General features: G+C 34.0%; 2 long non-coding RNA genes across 3 annotated transcripts; one reads left to right on the top strand and one right to left on the bottom strand.

The window, feature by feature from the left end:
• Window positions 1-131: 131 nt before the first annotated feature.
• On the top strand, window positions 132-5,937 carry LOC127143703 (uncharacterized). The gene is made up of 4 exons (XR_007815303.1): window positions 132-863; window positions 2,339-2,402; window positions 2,937-3,131; window positions 4,184-5,937. It is a non-coding gene; the product is annotated as an uncharacterized LOC127143703 (long non-coding RNA).
• LOC127143704 (uncharacterized) lies at window positions 3,880-9,671 on the bottom strand. Of its 2 annotated transcripts, XR_007815305.1 has the most exons (4): window positions 9,521-9,671; window positions 8,998-9,099; window positions 8,521-8,624; window positions 3,880-6,133 (listed from the first exon to the last, which is right to left on the bottom strand). It is a non-coding gene; the product is annotated as an uncharacterized LOC127143704 (long non-coding RNA). The 2 variants fall into 2 exon arrangements; XR_007815304.1 differs by lacking the exon at window positions 9,521-9,671 and having other exon boundaries at window positions 8,998-9,417.
• Between the last annotated feature and the right edge of the window lie 7,732 nt (window positions 9,672-17,403).

Here is a 17,403-nt window from a genome sequence, read left to right as displayed (position 1 = left end):
TTATTTGTTCTTTTCATAAGAGGTACTGTATTATTACTATTATTACTATATTACTGTACTATTTTCAGATGTTAACTGTGAGCTGTAGTGTATACTACAATGCTACTGTGTAAGCTATTGATCAATTAACTTCTAGTAGAAAGCACTACAGAATTTTTTTTTCTAAACCTTGGGGTTTGATATAGTACTTCTTTGCAGTCTTGCTATTAGACACCATGTTAATACACTGAATAAAACTGAATAACATAGAATTGCAACTTCAAAGTTTAGACAAGGCAGGGCTGGTTCTAGGCAAACATATACATCATGAAGTGAATAACATCGATCATCTCGTTATAACACAGTGTTCTGCTGAGGAACCTTTGGTCCTGACATTCATTTGGACGTTACCATGTCACGTACCACCCTCCTAAATATTGTCACAAACCAAGCACACACTCCTCCAATGGCAACAACACTTCCCAATATTAGAGGCCTCCCCCAGCAGGATAATGATCCCACCACACCACAAAAGCTGCCGAACTGCAGAAATGTCTCCAGGATCACGACAAAGGGCCCAAGGTGTTGATCTGGCCTGAGTCGACTGGCCAATCAGTGTTATTCTGCCAATGTTAGCTGACGTATGTCGTAATTGGCTGCAACGTGTCTCATCATTGGCCACGGGCCTTCTGGGGAGGAGCGCGGAAAGAGGCGGAGAAACGAAGTTGGAAAACAGTTTTAAGCCAAGTCTGAAACGTGACTTCTGTTTGCCAGTACTACGACAAACGGCGTTATCGAGGAGGTGTGGGTGCTAAAACAAACTGGAGCTGCTTTTTTGTCGAACTCAAGTGAGACTGGACGTTGTACACATCTGCGGCGCGAAGGTAAGGCAAACAGTTTACGGCTAGCGTTAGCATTAACGTTCTCTGAGAGCGTTAGCATTAGCGGGGAGCTTTAGCATTATGATTACCTTTGCGTCTCTGTCATTTTGTGTTACATCCTGGTCATTGCAATCGTTTATGGTGGTTTAATATGTCGTTGTCACCGGTTTGTGGCTATTTGTGGTCATTTTGCGTCTCTACCTGGTTGTTTTACACCTGGGTGTTGGCATAGCATTAGTGGCGAGCGTTAGCATTAGCCTTATCTTCTAGTGATATGTCTGGGGCTTTCCTCCATTTTGTCGTCGTTTTTATTTGCGTGTGTGTTTCTGTGAATAAAGCGTCCGGGCATGAGTGGTGGAGGGTGGTAACTGTTTAATAGTCTGTTTATCTGTTTAAACCTGCTTTTGCATCTCTTTACAATTACTTTGCAGACATTTTACTGCTTCTTTGTAATTTTGTGCTCCATCTAGGTCATAAGTCAATTTATGGCGGATTATCGTGTCGATATCATGTCTATTTATTTGTTTCTCTAGCTGGCTGTTTTACATCTACTTATCATCAGCTTCTTTGTGGTTGTTATGCATCATATTGTGTCTTGTAGTTTCGTGTCTGTTCCTGGTCATTTAACGTTTCTTTGTGGCCGTTTTGTGTTTCAGTGTGGAAGTTAAGTATCTCATTGTGATCATTTTGCGACTCAGTGTTTTATTTTTTTATTTTTGCCTCTTTATTGATTTGTGTGTCTTTGTAGCTTTTTAGTGGTAGTAATCTGTCCATTGCCATCATTTAATCCCCTGATATTATTGATTAGAAATTTGTTAGTGGTGACTTGAGACTTTATTGAACTCAGTTTTGTAGTGCTCCTCCACAAGCTTTAAACCTCAAGAGTAGGTCACAATGTATGAGCTGCTTTTCTAAGTAAACTCATAGTAGTAACGTAAGATTATCATGTCGATATGATCATTTTGTGTCTATTGTGTGGTGGTATTGCATTGTTTTGCATCGCTAGCTGGCTGTTTTACATCCACTTATTGTCAGTTTCTTTGTGGTTGTTTTACATCGTATTGTCTTTGTAGTTGCCATTAATTGATCCCTTGTTGTGTATATTATTGATTGGAAGTTTCTTTGTGGTGACTTGAGACCTTACTGAGCTTAGTTTTGTGTTAAATACAAACTTGAAAACTAGTTTCTAACTCTGTGCTCCTCCACAAGTTTAAGCCTCAGGAGTAGTTCACAATGTATGAGCTGAGATTACTGTTAGAAATTATCATAAAAACTATTGTCTTTCTTTCTGAGATCAATAAAGTCAAACTCTAGTTACATCATTAATTTATTCACCTCAAAACTCAAAGTGTGATTGTCAAGGTTCCACTGTTTAGTTTTCAGTGTTGTAATCCTCTACACTGTTCAAGTTTTGGAAGTGAACCATTCTTTATTAATTAGGTTATTTGTTTTTCAAGTGTTGTACTTGTGTTTTCCAGGTTTACTTGTTCAGGTGCTTCAGCCTGGACAGAAACACCAGCTCTCACCTTAGAAACCAAACAGGTATGTGTCCTTTAGATTTACCCAGTCTGAAAAATATGTCTTGATGAGCTGAATTATTAACAGTGTTATTGTTTAAATCTTTAATATTTAATAAATTTAGTATTGAATATAATAGTAACTTATTAATCATGTCTATAAGTTGTCAGAAAATAGTACAAATAGTACCAGTTATAGTAATTTTTAAAAATTAAAAATAGTTGTCAGTTAATTTTCTGCCTGTGGATTGAAGTATAATTAAAAATACCACAAGTTTAAACCCTGCTTTCAGAAATTTACTTTGATGAAAATTTTATTATGCAGTTCATAGTAATATACTTGATTCCTCTAGTGATAAGTTGACAGACAGTTAATATAGAAATTCAAGATTTAAGATAAGCATTGTAGTTAATTTTTCCTCTTAATGGTTTTTAAATGTTCTGGTTCAGCTGTAATGTTGAATATTCATCTGTGTTTTCATGGTTAAACTGTTGATGAGGAATAGGTAGTAATGTATTGATCATTTTTCTTTCTACGTTTCTTTTTGATTTCCTCCAGGTGTCACCACTTCATCCATGACATCATCCATGATCGCCAAGACATTGTCCACAATCACAGAGACATAGTCCATGATTGGAGAGACATTGTTGAGGTTGAGGGAGACATCGTCCACGATCAGAGACATAGTCCGTGACTTGCAGAGAGTCTTCATACAATGAAGAAGTTCTTTGAGACCAGGACAGAGTCCTCCAGGTAATTCACAAACAGCTTTACATCAACTGTCCAACACAGAGCACTGACATTAAATTATATGTCTTCGGTAACTGATCTGAAGTCTGAATAGTTTGATTTGTCACAAAAAAGACTTAACTCATTATTAAAGTTTATTTACATAGTTCATGAATGTACAGTTCAAAGAAAATGAAGAATTTAAGCAAACAACAGACTCTGTCTCTCTCTCACTCTTTCTTTCTGTCTCCTTCCTCCTCTCTCTGTGCCTCCAAGCAAATATTTGACATTCTGGGTAAAAAAAAAAAAAAAAAAAATATGTATTGGAGTAGTTGTCAATGTTTCATCTGTGGAAAAACTGACTGTAGTTCTCCTCACCCTCACCCCACATCAGAACCAACAAATGCAACATTTTCCATCTTGGATTGTTATTGTTAAAGATCAGTCAAAATGGGATTGAAAATAACCTAAGTTTGATTGTACATAATTTTAACTGTTGGCCAGAGGGTGATTTTAAAAACGTCTTTACAATGTATAGTGACCAGTTCTACATTTACTTAAAAATGTTCACATAAGATGCTGTTAAGATCTTTGTAAGTTTGGTTGTTATTAATTAAACAAAAACAACACAAAACAGACATTTTAAATATGTGTTAAGAAGAAGAAGGTTGAAATGTGAAATTCTGATTCTGTATGTGGTGGAGAAAATACTGAGACTTTTTACTGAAGTATAATAAACAACACAAGTTAAATCTTGCATTCAAAACTTAACTTAACTGATACGTGTTTATTATTGTTGTGCAGTTCACAGTAACATAGATGATTGGTTCAGTGATGAGTTGATAGACACACAGTAAATAATCATTTTACTTTTTCCCAAATATTTGTTGTTGGTTCTTCAGAAGGTGATGACAGTTAACTGTTCATTTTCTGAAATAGCCCTCTAATATTTGGAAAATGTTGTGGTTCAGCTGTAACGTTGAATATTTATATTTTCATGGTTAAACTGTTGATGAGGAATAGGTAGTTGTGTATTGATAATTTTCCTTTGTATGTTGCTCTTTGATTTCCTCCAGGTATCACCACTTCGTTCATGACATCGTTGAGACGTTGTCCACGATTGCAGAGACATGGTCCATGAAGGAGAGACATTGTTGAGGATGAGGGAGACACTGTCCACAATCGCAGAGTGTCTTTGTACAATGAGGAAGTTCTCTGAGACCAGGACTGAGGCCTCCAGGTAATTCACAAACAGTTTTACATCAACTGTCCAACACAGAGCACTGACATTAAATTGTTTATGTTCAGTATTCAGTATATCAGAAAAGTGCAACAAGAGAAGTAATCTGTATTAATAGAAGTAATGTTTAAATACCGTAATTTACAGACTATTGAACGCACCTGAATATAAGCCACACCCACTAAATTTAAAAAGGAAAAAAAGTACATATATAGGCCGCACTTGTCTATAAGCCGCAGGTGTCTCCATTGTAACGAGGTATTTACACATTCAGGCTGCCATCTCAAACGTCTCACCATCGATTCATTGATGCCAAGCTTACATCCAGCAGCTCTATTTCCTTTTTCGACAGCTAGATCGATTGCCTCTATCTTAAAAGCTGCATCATATACATTTCTTTGTGTATTTTCCAAGATGAAGGTTTGTGCATTAAGCACAAAATGACTGATGTGAGGAATTTAGGATTTAGTGTGAGTGCGTTTGATCTAATTCAAACAGTTTCATTGGTCTGATGTGACGAGGCTAAATGTTTTGGCGGCATGAAGCTTGTTAGCCTGTAAAAATCTATAAATTAGTTGCATCATTGTTTAAGCCGCAAGGTTCAAAGCATGTGAAAATAGTAGCGGCTTATAGTCTGGAAATTGCGGTAATTAGCAATATCAGAAGTAAGATGTAATAGTCAAAGTAATTTGTTACTAGATGTAGTTTGCAACAGTAAAAGTTATTTAGAAGTAATAAGTAATATATAATGTAAAGGCAATCTATTATTAGAGATAACAGTAAAAGTAATCTGAAGCAATGCAGAAGTAATAGTAATTCAAAATAGAAGTAAAAATGTCACGTTATAGTAAGGCATCAAAAACACCACATTACAGTCTGGTCAAAAATGTCAAAAACGCCAGAGTGTAGTAAAGCATCAAAACTGTCAAAGAATGTCATAGTGCAATAAGGTGTAAAAATGTAATCGTATAGTAAGGCATAAAAAATATCTGTGTATTTTGTCATTAAAAGAGATTTAAAAATATGTTATTTTACTAAAATTATTTTTACTTAATAACTTAGCCTTAGTCAAGTAATTTCTGAAAAGAAATATTAGGAAAGGTAAAAACAGTCTCTCATAGGTTTGGAATTTAAATTTGTTTTCCTGTATCTATTACATGGTTCATGCTTATCATTTATTGATCCGTCTCTGTGATTAACATGTGTTCTTGTCTCTGCAGGAGGAGAAGATAACAGCAGCTGAGGACCTGAAGTGGATGAAAGAAAACAGTGTTACAAAGCTGTTGACTACACAAAAGACCTCAACCATCTAACTGCTGTAAAGTCTTGATTTCCTGTTCAGTCTTTATTAAACACCTGTGAGAACATTCAACTGCTTATGATACAACTACTTAATTAATAATTGTATCACAAGCAGTTAAATGATGACAAAGACACCTACTAGACATGTTCATCTTTGGAAAATGTGCTCATAACAACATTAACCCTAACCACCTCTAACAAGTGTTCCCTTGTGGTTAAATGTCACAAATGTCATTATCTTTGCTGTGATTTGTTAAATGTTGTCTGGAATAAAATCATTAAAATTGTCCTCCATTTCTGTATTATTTCTTACTATGCTATAACATTTTTTGGACCGTTTTTGACGCCTTAGTACACTGACATTTTTGGACCGTTTTTCATGCCTTACTATACTGTGACATTTTTGACAGGTTTTCATACCTTACTATACTATGACATTTTTTGACGCCTTACTCTACTATGACATTTTTGACATTTTTGACAACTTACTATACTATGACATTTTTTGACGCCTTACTCTACTATGACATTTTTGGACCGTTTTTCATGCCTTACTATACTATGACATTTTTGACATTTTTGACAACTTACTATACTGTGACATTTTTTGACCATTTTTCATGTCTCACTATACTATGACATTTTTTGTCAATTTTTGACGCCTTACTCTACTATGACATTTTTGGACCGTTTTTCATGCCTTACTATACTATGACATTTTTTGACGCCTTACTCTACTATGACATTTTTGACATTTTTGACAACTTACTCTACTATGACATTTTTGGACCGTTTTTGACGCCTTAGTACACTGACATTTTTTGACCGTTTTTCATGTCTCACTATACTATGACATTTTTTGTCAATTTTTGATGCCTTACTATACTATGACATTTTTGGACCGTTTTTCATGCCTTACTATACTGTGACATTTTTGACAGGTTTTCATACCTTACTATACTATGACATTTTTTGTCAATTTTTGATGCCTTACTATACTATGACATTTTTGGACCGTTTTTCATGCCTTACTATACTGTGACATTTTTGACAGGTTTTCATACCTTACTATACTATGACATTTTTTGACGCCTTACTCTACTATGACATTTTTGACATTTTTGACAACTTACTATACTATGACATTTTTTGACGCCTTATTATACTATGGCATTTTTTGTCAATTTTTGATGCCTTACTCTACTATGACATTTTTGGACCGTTTTTCATACCTTACTATACTATGACATTTTTTGACGCCTTACTCTACTATGACATTTTTGGACCGTTTTTCATGCCTTACTATACTATGACATTTTTGACATTTTTGACAACTTACTATACTGTGACATTTTTGGACCATTTTTCATGCCTTACTATACTATGACATTTTTGGACCGTTTTTCATGCCTTACTATACTGTGACATTTTTGACAGGTTTTCATACCTTACTATACTATGACATTTTTTGACGCCTTACTCTACTATGACATTTTTGACATTTTTGACAACTTACTATACTATGACATTTTTTGACGCCTTATTATACTATGGCATTTTTTGTCAATTTTTGACGCCTTACTCTACTATGACATTTTTGGACCGTTTTTCATACCTTACTATACTATGACATTTTTTGACGCCTTACTCTACTATGACATTTTTGGACCGTTTTTCATGCCTTACTATACTATGACATTTTTGACATTTTTGACAACTTACTATACTGTGACATTTTTTGACCATTTTTTATGCCTTACTATACTATGACATTTTTGGACTGTTTTTGACGCCTTAGTACACTGACATTTTTTGACCGTTTTTCATGTCTCACTATACTATGGCATTTTTTGTCAATTTTGACGCCTTACTCTACTATGACATTTTTGGACCGTTTTTCATGCCTTACTATACTGTGACATTTTTGACAGGTTTTCATACCTTACTATACTATGACATTTTTTGACGCCTTACTCTACTATGACATTTTTGGACCGTTTTTACCTTACTATACTATGACATTTTTTGACGCCTTACTCTACTATGACATTTTTGGACCGTTTTTCATACCTTACTATACTGCATGACATTTTTGGACCATTACTTATTACATTTTTGGACCATTTTCATGCTTACTATACTATGACATTTTTGGACCGTTTTTCATGCCTTACTATACTGTGACATTTTTGACAGGTTTTCATACCTTACTATACTATGACATTTTTTGACGCCTTACTCTACTATGACATTTTTGACATTTTTGACAACTTACTATACTATGACATTTTTTGACGCCTTATTATACTATGGCATTTTTTTGTCAATTTTTGACGCCTTACTCTACTATGACATTTTTGGACCGTTTTCATACCTTACTATACTATGACATTTTTTGACGCCTTACTCTACTATGACATTTTTGGACCGTTTTTCATGCCTTACTATACTATGACATTTTTGACATTTTTGACCAACTTACTATACTGTGACATTTTTTGACCATTTTTTATGCCTTACTATACTATGACATTTTTGGACCGTTTTTGACGCCTTAGTACACTGACATTTTTTGACCGTTTTTCATGTCTCACTATACTATGACATTTTTTGTCAATTTTTGATGCCTTACTATACTATGACATTTTTGGACCGTTTTTCATGCCTTACTATACTGTGACATTTTTGACAGGTTTTCATACCTTACTATACTATGACATTTTTTGACGCCTTACTCTACTATGACATTTTTGACATTTTTGACAACTTACTATACTATGACATTTTTTGACGCCTTATTATACTATGGCATTTTTTGTCAATTTTTGACGCCTTACTCTACTATGACATTTTTTGGACCGTTTTTCATACCTTACTATACTATGACATTTTTTGACGCCTTATTATACTATGGCATTTTTTGTCAATTTTTGACGCCTTACTCTACTATGACATTTTTGGACCGTTTTTCATACCTTACTATACTATGACATTTTTTGACGCCTTACTCTACTATGACATTTTTGGACCGTTTTCATTTAACTATGACATTTTTGACATTTTTGACAACTTACTATACTGTGACATTTTTGGACCATTTTTCATGCCTTACTATACTATGACATTTTTGGACCGTTTTTCATGCCTTACTATACTGTGACATTTTTGACAGGTTTTCATACCTTACTATACTATGACATTTTTGACGCCTTACTCTACTATGACATTTTTGACATTTTTGACAACTTACTATACTATGACATTTTTTGACGCCTTATTATACTATGGCATTTTTTGTCAATTTTTGACGCCTTACTCTACTATGACATTTTTGGACCGTTTTCATACCTTACTATACTATGACATTTTTTGACGCCTTACTCTACTATGACATTTTTGGACCGTTTTTCATGCCTTACTATACTATGACATTTTTGACATTTTTGACAACTTACTATACTGTGACATTTTTTGACCATTTTTCATGCCTTACTATACTATGACATTTTTGGACCGTTTTTGACGCCTTAGTACACTGACATTTTTTGACCGTTTTTCATGTCTCACTATACTATGACATTTTTGACATTTTTGACAACTTACTATACTATGACATTTTTTGACGCCTTATTATACTATGGCATTTTTTGTCAATTTTTGACGCCTTACTCTACTATGACATTTTTGGACCGTTTTTCATGCCTTACTATACTGTGACATTTTTGACAGGTTTTCATACCTTACTATACTATGACATTTTTTGACGCCTTACTCTACTATGACATTTTTGGACCGTTTTTCATACCTTACTATACTATGACATTTTTTGACGCCTTACTCTACTATGACATTTTTGGACTGTTTTTCATACCTTACTATACTGTGACATTTTTGGACCATTTTTCATGCCTTACTATACTATGACATTTTTGGACCGTTTTTCATGCCTTACTATACTGTGACATTTTTGACAGGTTTTCATACCTTACTATACTATGACATTTTTTGACGCCTTACTCTACTATGACATTTTTGGACTGTTTTTCATACCTTACTATACTATGACATTTTTGGACCGTTTTTCATGCCTTACTATACTGTGACATTTTTGACAGGTTTTCATACCTTACTATACTATGACATTTTTTGACGCCTTACTCTACTATGACATTTTTGACATTTTGACAACTTACTATACTGTGACATTTTTTGACCATTTTTTATGCCTTACTATACTATGACATTTTTGGACCGTTTTTGACGCCTTAGTACACTGACATTTTTTGACCGTTTTTCATGTCTCACTATACTATGACATTTTTTGTCAATTTTTGATGCCTTACTATACTATGACATTTTTGGACCGTTTTTCATGCCTTACTATACTGTGACATTTTTGACAGGTTTTCATACCTTACTATACTATGACATTTTTTGACGCCTTACTCTACTATGACATTTTTGACATTTTTGACAACTTACTATACTATGACATTTTTTGACGCCTTATTATACTATGGCATTTTTTGTCAATTTTTGACGCCTTACTCTACTATGACATTTTTGGACCGTTTTTCATACCTTACTATACTATGACATTTTTTGACGCCTTATTATACTATGGCATTTTTTGTCAATTTTTGACGCCTTACTCTACTATGACATTTTTGGACCGTTTTTCATACCTTACTATACTATGACATTTTTTGACGCCTTACTCTACTATGACATTTTTGGACCGTTTTTCATGCCTTACTATACTATGACATTTTTGACATTTTTGACAACTTACTATACTGTGACATTTTTGGACCATTTTTCATGCCTTACTATACTATGACATTTTTGGACCGTTTTTCATGCCTTACTATACTGTGACATTTTTGACAGGTTTTCATACCTTACTATACTATGACATTTTTTGACGCCTTACTCTACTATGACATTTTTGACATTTTTGACAACTTACTATACTATGACATTTTTTGACGCCTTATTATACTATGGCATTTTTTGTCAATTTTTGACGCCTTACTCTACTATGACATTTTTGGACCGTTTTTCATACCTTACTATACTATGACATTTTTTGACGCCTTACTCTACTATGACATTTTTGGACCGTTTTTCATGCCTTACTATACTATGACATTTTTGACATTTTTGACAACTTACTATACTGTGACATTTTTTGACCATTTTTCATGCCTTACTATACTATGACATTTTTGGACCGTTTTTGACGCCTTAGTACACTGACATTTTTTGACCGTTTTTCATGTCTCACTATACTATGACATTTTTGACATTTTTGACAACTTACTATACTATGACATTTTTTGACGCCTTATTATACTATGGCATTTTTTGTCAATTTTTGACGCCTTACTCTACTATGACATTTTTGGACCGTTTTTCATGCCTTACTATACTGTGACATTTTTGACAGGTTTTCATACCTTACTATACTATGACATTTTTTGACGCCTTACTCTACTATGACATTTTTGGACCGTTTTTCATACCTTACTATACTATGACATTTTTTGACGCCTTACTCTACTATGACATTTTTGGACCGTTTTTCATACCTTACTATACTGTGACATTTTTGGACCATTTTTCATGCCTTACTATACTATGACATTTTTGGACCGTTTTTCATGCCTTACTATACTGTGACATTTTTGACAGGTTTTCATACCTTACTATACTATGACATTTTTTGACGCCTTACTCTACTATGACATTTTTGGACCGTTTTTCATACCTTACTATACTATGACATTTTTGGACCGTTTTTCATGCCTTACTATACTGTGACATTTTTGACAGGTTTTCATACCTTACTATACTATGACATTTTTTGACGCCTTACTCTACTATGACATTTTTGGACCGTTTTTCATACCTTACTATACTATGACATTTTTTGACGCCTTACTCTACTATGACATTTTTGGACCGTTTTTCATGCCTTACTATACTATGACATTTTTGACATTTTTGACAACTTACTATACTGTGACATTTTTTGACCATTTTTCATGCCTTACTATACTATGACATTTTTGGACCGTTTTTGACGCCTTAGTACACTGACATTTTTTGACCGTTTTTCATGTCTCACTATACTATGACATTTTTTGTCAATTTTTGATGCCTTACTATACTATGACATTTTTGGACCGTTTTTCATGCCTTACTATACTGTGACATTTTTGACAGGTTTTCATACCTTACTATACTATGACATTTTTTGACGCCTTACTCTACTATGACATTTTTGACATTTTTGACAACTTACTATACTATGACATTTTTTGACGCCTTATTATACTATGGCATTTTTTGTCAATTTTTGACGCCTTACTCTACTATGACATTTTTGGACCGTTTTTCATACCTTACTATACTATGACATTTTTTGACGCCTTACTCTACTATGACATTTTTGGACCGTTTTTCATGCCTTACTATACTATGACATTTTTGACATTTTTGACAACTTACTATACTGTGACATTTTTGGACCATTTTTCATGCCTTACTATACTATGACATTTTTGGACCGTTTTTGACGCCTTACTATACTATGACATTTTTCACATTTTTGACAACTTACTATACTATGACATTTTTTGACGCCTTATTATACTATGGCATTTTTTGTCAATTTTTGACGCCTTACTCTACTATGACATTTTTGGACCGTTTTTCATACCTTACTATACTATGACATTTTTTGACGCCTTACTCTACTATGACATTTTTGGACCGTTTTTCATGCCTTACTATACTATGACATTTTTGACATTTTTGACAACTTACTATACTGTGACATTTTTGGACCATTTTTCATGCCTTACTATACTATGACATTTTTGGACCGTTTTTCATGCCTTACTATACTGTGACATTTTTGACAGGTTTTCATACCTTACTATACTATGACATTTTTTGACGCCTTACTCTACTATGACATTTTTGACATTTTTGACAACTTACTATACTATGACATTTTTTGATGCCTTATTATACTATGGCATTTTTTGTCAATTTTTGATGCCTTGCTCTACTATGACATTTTTGGACCGTTTTTGACGCCTTAGTACACTGACATTTTTGACCGTTTTTCATGTCTCACTATACTATGACATTTTTTGTCAATTTTTGATGCCGTACTATACTGTGACATTTTTGAGAGTTTTTCATACCTTACTATACTATGACATTTTTTGACGCCTTACTCTACTATGACATTTTTGACATTTTTGATAACTTACTATACTATGACATTTTTTGATGCCTTATTATACTATGGCATTTTTTGTCAATTTTTGACGCCTTACTCTACTATGACATTTTTGGACCGTTTTTCATGCCTTCCTACACTATGACATTTTTTCACTGGTTTGACATTTTTTGACCGTTTTTGACGCATTATTTTACTATGACATTTTTGGACCGTTTTTCATACCTTACTATACTATGACATTTTTTGACGCCTTACTCTACTATGACATTTTTGGACCGTTTTTATGCCTTACTATACTATGACATTTTTGGACCGTTTTTATGCCTTACTATACTATGACATTTTTGACATTTTTGACAACTTACTATACTGTGACATTTTTGGACCGTTTTTGACGCCTTAGTACACTGACATTTTTTGACCGTTTTTCATGTCTCACTATACTATGACATTTTTTGTCAATTTTTGATGCCTTACTATACTATGACATTTTTGACATTTTTGACAACTTACTATACTATGACATTTTTTGACGCCTTATTATACTATGGCATTTTTTGTCAATTTTTGACGCCTTACTCTACTATGACATTTTTGGACCGTTTTTCATACCTTACTATACTATGACATTTTTTGACGCCTTACTCTACTATGACATTTTTGGACCGTTTTTCATGCCTTCCTACACTATGACATTTTTTCACTGGTTTGACATTTTTTGACCGTTTTTGACGCATTATTATACTATGACATTTTTTGACGCCTTATTACTATGACATTTTGTGACCGTTTTGACGCATTATTATACTATGACATTTTTTGACGCCTTATTACTATGACATTTTTTGACCGTTTTTCATGCCTTACTACACTATGACATTTTTTGACTGTTTTTCATGCCTTCCTATGACATTTTTTGACGCCTTACTATACTATGACAATTTTGCACTGTTTTTCATGCCTTACTATACTATGACATTTTAGGACCATTTTTGATGCCTTACTTTACAATGACATTTTTTGAGCGTTTTTCACATCGCACCATACTATGACATTTTTGACATTTTTGTCAACTTACTATACTATGACATTTTTTGACACCTTATTACTGTGACATTTTTTGACTGTTTTTCATGCCTCACTATACTATGACATTTTTTGACACCTTACTGTACTATGACAATTTTGGACCGTTTTTCATGCTTTACTACACTATGACATTTTTTCATTGGTTTCTGACATTTTTTGGCTGTTAAAAAATGATGCCTTACTATACTGTGACATTTTTTGACTGTTTTTCAGGCCTTACTATAGCATGACATATTTTGACATTTTTTGACAGCTTTTCATGCCTAACTATACTATGACATTTTTTCACTGGTTTGACATTTTTTGACGCCTTACTATACTATGACATTTTTTGAGTGTTTTTCACATCTCACTATACTATGACAATTGTGGACCGTTTTTCATGCCTTACTATGACATTTTTGACATTTTTGACAACTTACTATACTATGACATTTTTGACGCTTTACTATACTATGACTTTTTTTGACCATTTTTCGTGCCTTCCTACACCATGACATTTTTTCAGTGGTTTCTGACTTTTTTTGACCGTTTTTCGTGCCTTCTTACACCATGACATTTTTTCAGTGGTTTCTGACATTTTTTTGGCTGTTTCTGACGCCTTACTACACTGTGACATTTTTTGACTGTTTTTTAGGCCTCACTATACTATGACATTTTTTGATGCCTTACTATACTATGACATTTTTTGAGTGTTTTTCACATCTCACTATACTATGACAGTTTTGAGCGTTTTTTATACCTTACTATACTGTGACAGTTTTGAGCGTTTTTTATGCCTTACTATACTGTGACATTTTTGGACCATTTTTCATGTCTCACTATACTATGACATTTTTTGAGGCCTTATTATACTATGACATTTATTGTCAATTTTTGATGCCTTACTATACTATGACACCAGAAGCTGTCTCTGTGATCATTTTGGACTGGTTTTCTTGCCTTAGTATACTATGACAAATTTGGACAGTTTTTCATGCCTTACTACACTATGACATTTTTTCAGTGGTGTCTGACATTTTTTGACTCTTTTTTCATGCTTCACTATACTATGACATTTTTGGACCATTTTTGACACCTTATTACACTGACATTTTTTGAGCGTTTTTCATGCCTTACTATACTATGACAGTTTTGGACCGTTTTTCATACCTTACTATACTGTGACATTTTTTGAGAGTTTTTCATACCTTACTATACTATGACATTTTTTGACGCGTTATTATACTATGACGTTTTTTGACCATTTTTCATGCCTCACTATACTATGACATTTTTTGACGTCTTACTATACTATGACAATTTTGCACTGTTTTTCATGCCTTACTATACTATGACATTTTAGGACCATTTTTGATGCCTTACTTTACAATGACATTTTTTGACGCCTTACTATACTATTACATTTTTTGAGCGTTTTTCACATCACACTATACTATGACATTTTTTGAGCGTTTTTCATGCCTCGCTATACTATGACATTTTTTGACGCCTTATTATACAAAGACATTTTTTGAACGTTTTTCATGCCTTACTACACTATGACATTTTTGACATCTATAACAACAACTGTAACAAGATATTTTAACTTCTATTTTGGATTTTATATGATTAGTTTTACTCTTACCTCTAGTATTACATTACTTTTAGCATTACATAAAACTTTTCTTATTACATTTTATTTCAAAATTTACAGATTCAATTTAATTCAGTCCAAATCAATTTTATTTGTATAGCGCAGATAACTTTTACTGTTGAAACTACATACAGTAACAGATTATTTTGACTATTACATCTTACTTCTGATATTGCTCATTACTTTTACATGACTTCTATTAATACAGATTACTTATACATTATTTTTTTTATTGTAGATTACTTCTATTTTAACATCTTTCTCATATACTGAATACTCAACATGAACAGTTTAATGTCAGTGCTCTGTGTTGAACTTATGAATTACCTGGAGGACTCTGTCCTGGTCTCAAAGAACTTCTTCATTGTACGAAGACTCTGTGATTGTGGACTACGTCTCTGCAATCGTGGACTATGTCTCTGCGATCGTGGACAATGTCTCTGAGATTATGGACAAAGTCTCTGCGATCATGGACAATGTTTTTGTGATCGTGGACGATGTCTCTGAGATCATAGAAGCTGTCTCTGTGATCATTGACAATGTCTCCGTGATCGCGGGCAATGCCGTCAAATCGGTGACCCCCGTCTCCGCCGATTCTATCGCAAGGTCTCTACGAAGCATGGGACAATGTCTCTGATCATGGACAACGTCTCTCTCATCTTTGACAAGGTCTCTGCAATCATAGACAATGTCTCTGATCATGGACGATGTCTCCCTCATCCTCAACAATGTCTCTCCGAACACGGACCATGTCTCAGCGATCGCGGACTACGTGGTGGATGAAGTGGTGACACCTGGAGGAAATCAAAGAGAAACATACAAAGGAAAATGATCAATACACTACTACATATTCCTCATCAACAGTTTAACCATGAAAACACAGAGAAGTATTTAACATTGCAGCTGATTTAAAGCGGCTTGTGAATTACCTGGAGGCCTTTGTCCTAGTTTCAAAGAACTTCTTCATTTTACGTAGACTCTCTGTGATTGTGGACTACGTCTCTGCGATCGTGGACAATGTCTCTGCGATCGTGGACAATGTCTCTGAGATTATGGACAAAGTCTCTGCGATCATGGACAATGTTTTTGTGATCATGGACGATGTCTCTGAGATCATAGACGCTGCCTCTGTGATCATTGACAATGTCTCCGTGATCGCGGGCAATGCCGTCAAATCGGTGACCCCCGTCTCCGCCGATTCTATCGCAAGGTCTCTACGAAGCATGGGACAATGTCTCTGATCATGGACAACGTCTCTCTCATCTTTGACAAGGTCTCTGTGATCATAGACAATGTCTCTGATCGTGGACGATGTCTCCCTCATCCTCAACAATGTCTCTCCGATCATGGACCATGTCTCAGCGATCGCAAACGTTGTCTCTGTGATCGCGGACTACGTGGTGGACAAAGTGGTGACACCTGGAGGAAATCAAAGAGAAACATACAAAGGAAAATGATCAATACACTACTACCTATTCCTCATCAACAGTTTAACCATGAAAACACAGATAAATATGGTTAAGATGGTTTTTGATGCTTAATATACTATGTCATTTTGTGACAGTTTCTGACGCCTTAGTATGCTATGACATTTTTTGACTTTTTAACTACACTTTGACAGAATCAGAATCAATAATAATAAATATTTGGGGAAAAAATTAACTTAAATGATTACTTTAAATCTTGAATTTCTATATTAACTGTCTGTCAACTAATCACTAGAGGAATCAAGTATATTACTGTGAACTGCATAATAAAAACTTTCACTTCA

This window comes from Lates calcarifer, linkage group LG20 (assembly GCF_001640805.2).
Source record: "Lates calcarifer isolate ASB-BC8 linkage group LG20, TLL_Latcal_v3, whole genome shotgun sequence".
Classification (NCBI taxonomy): Eukaryota; Metazoa; Chordata; class Actinopteri; family Centropomidae; genus Lates; species Lates calcarifer.
The sequence above is the reverse complement of the archived record's forward strand: the minus strand, read 5'-3'. Positions and strand labels throughout refer to the sequence as shown.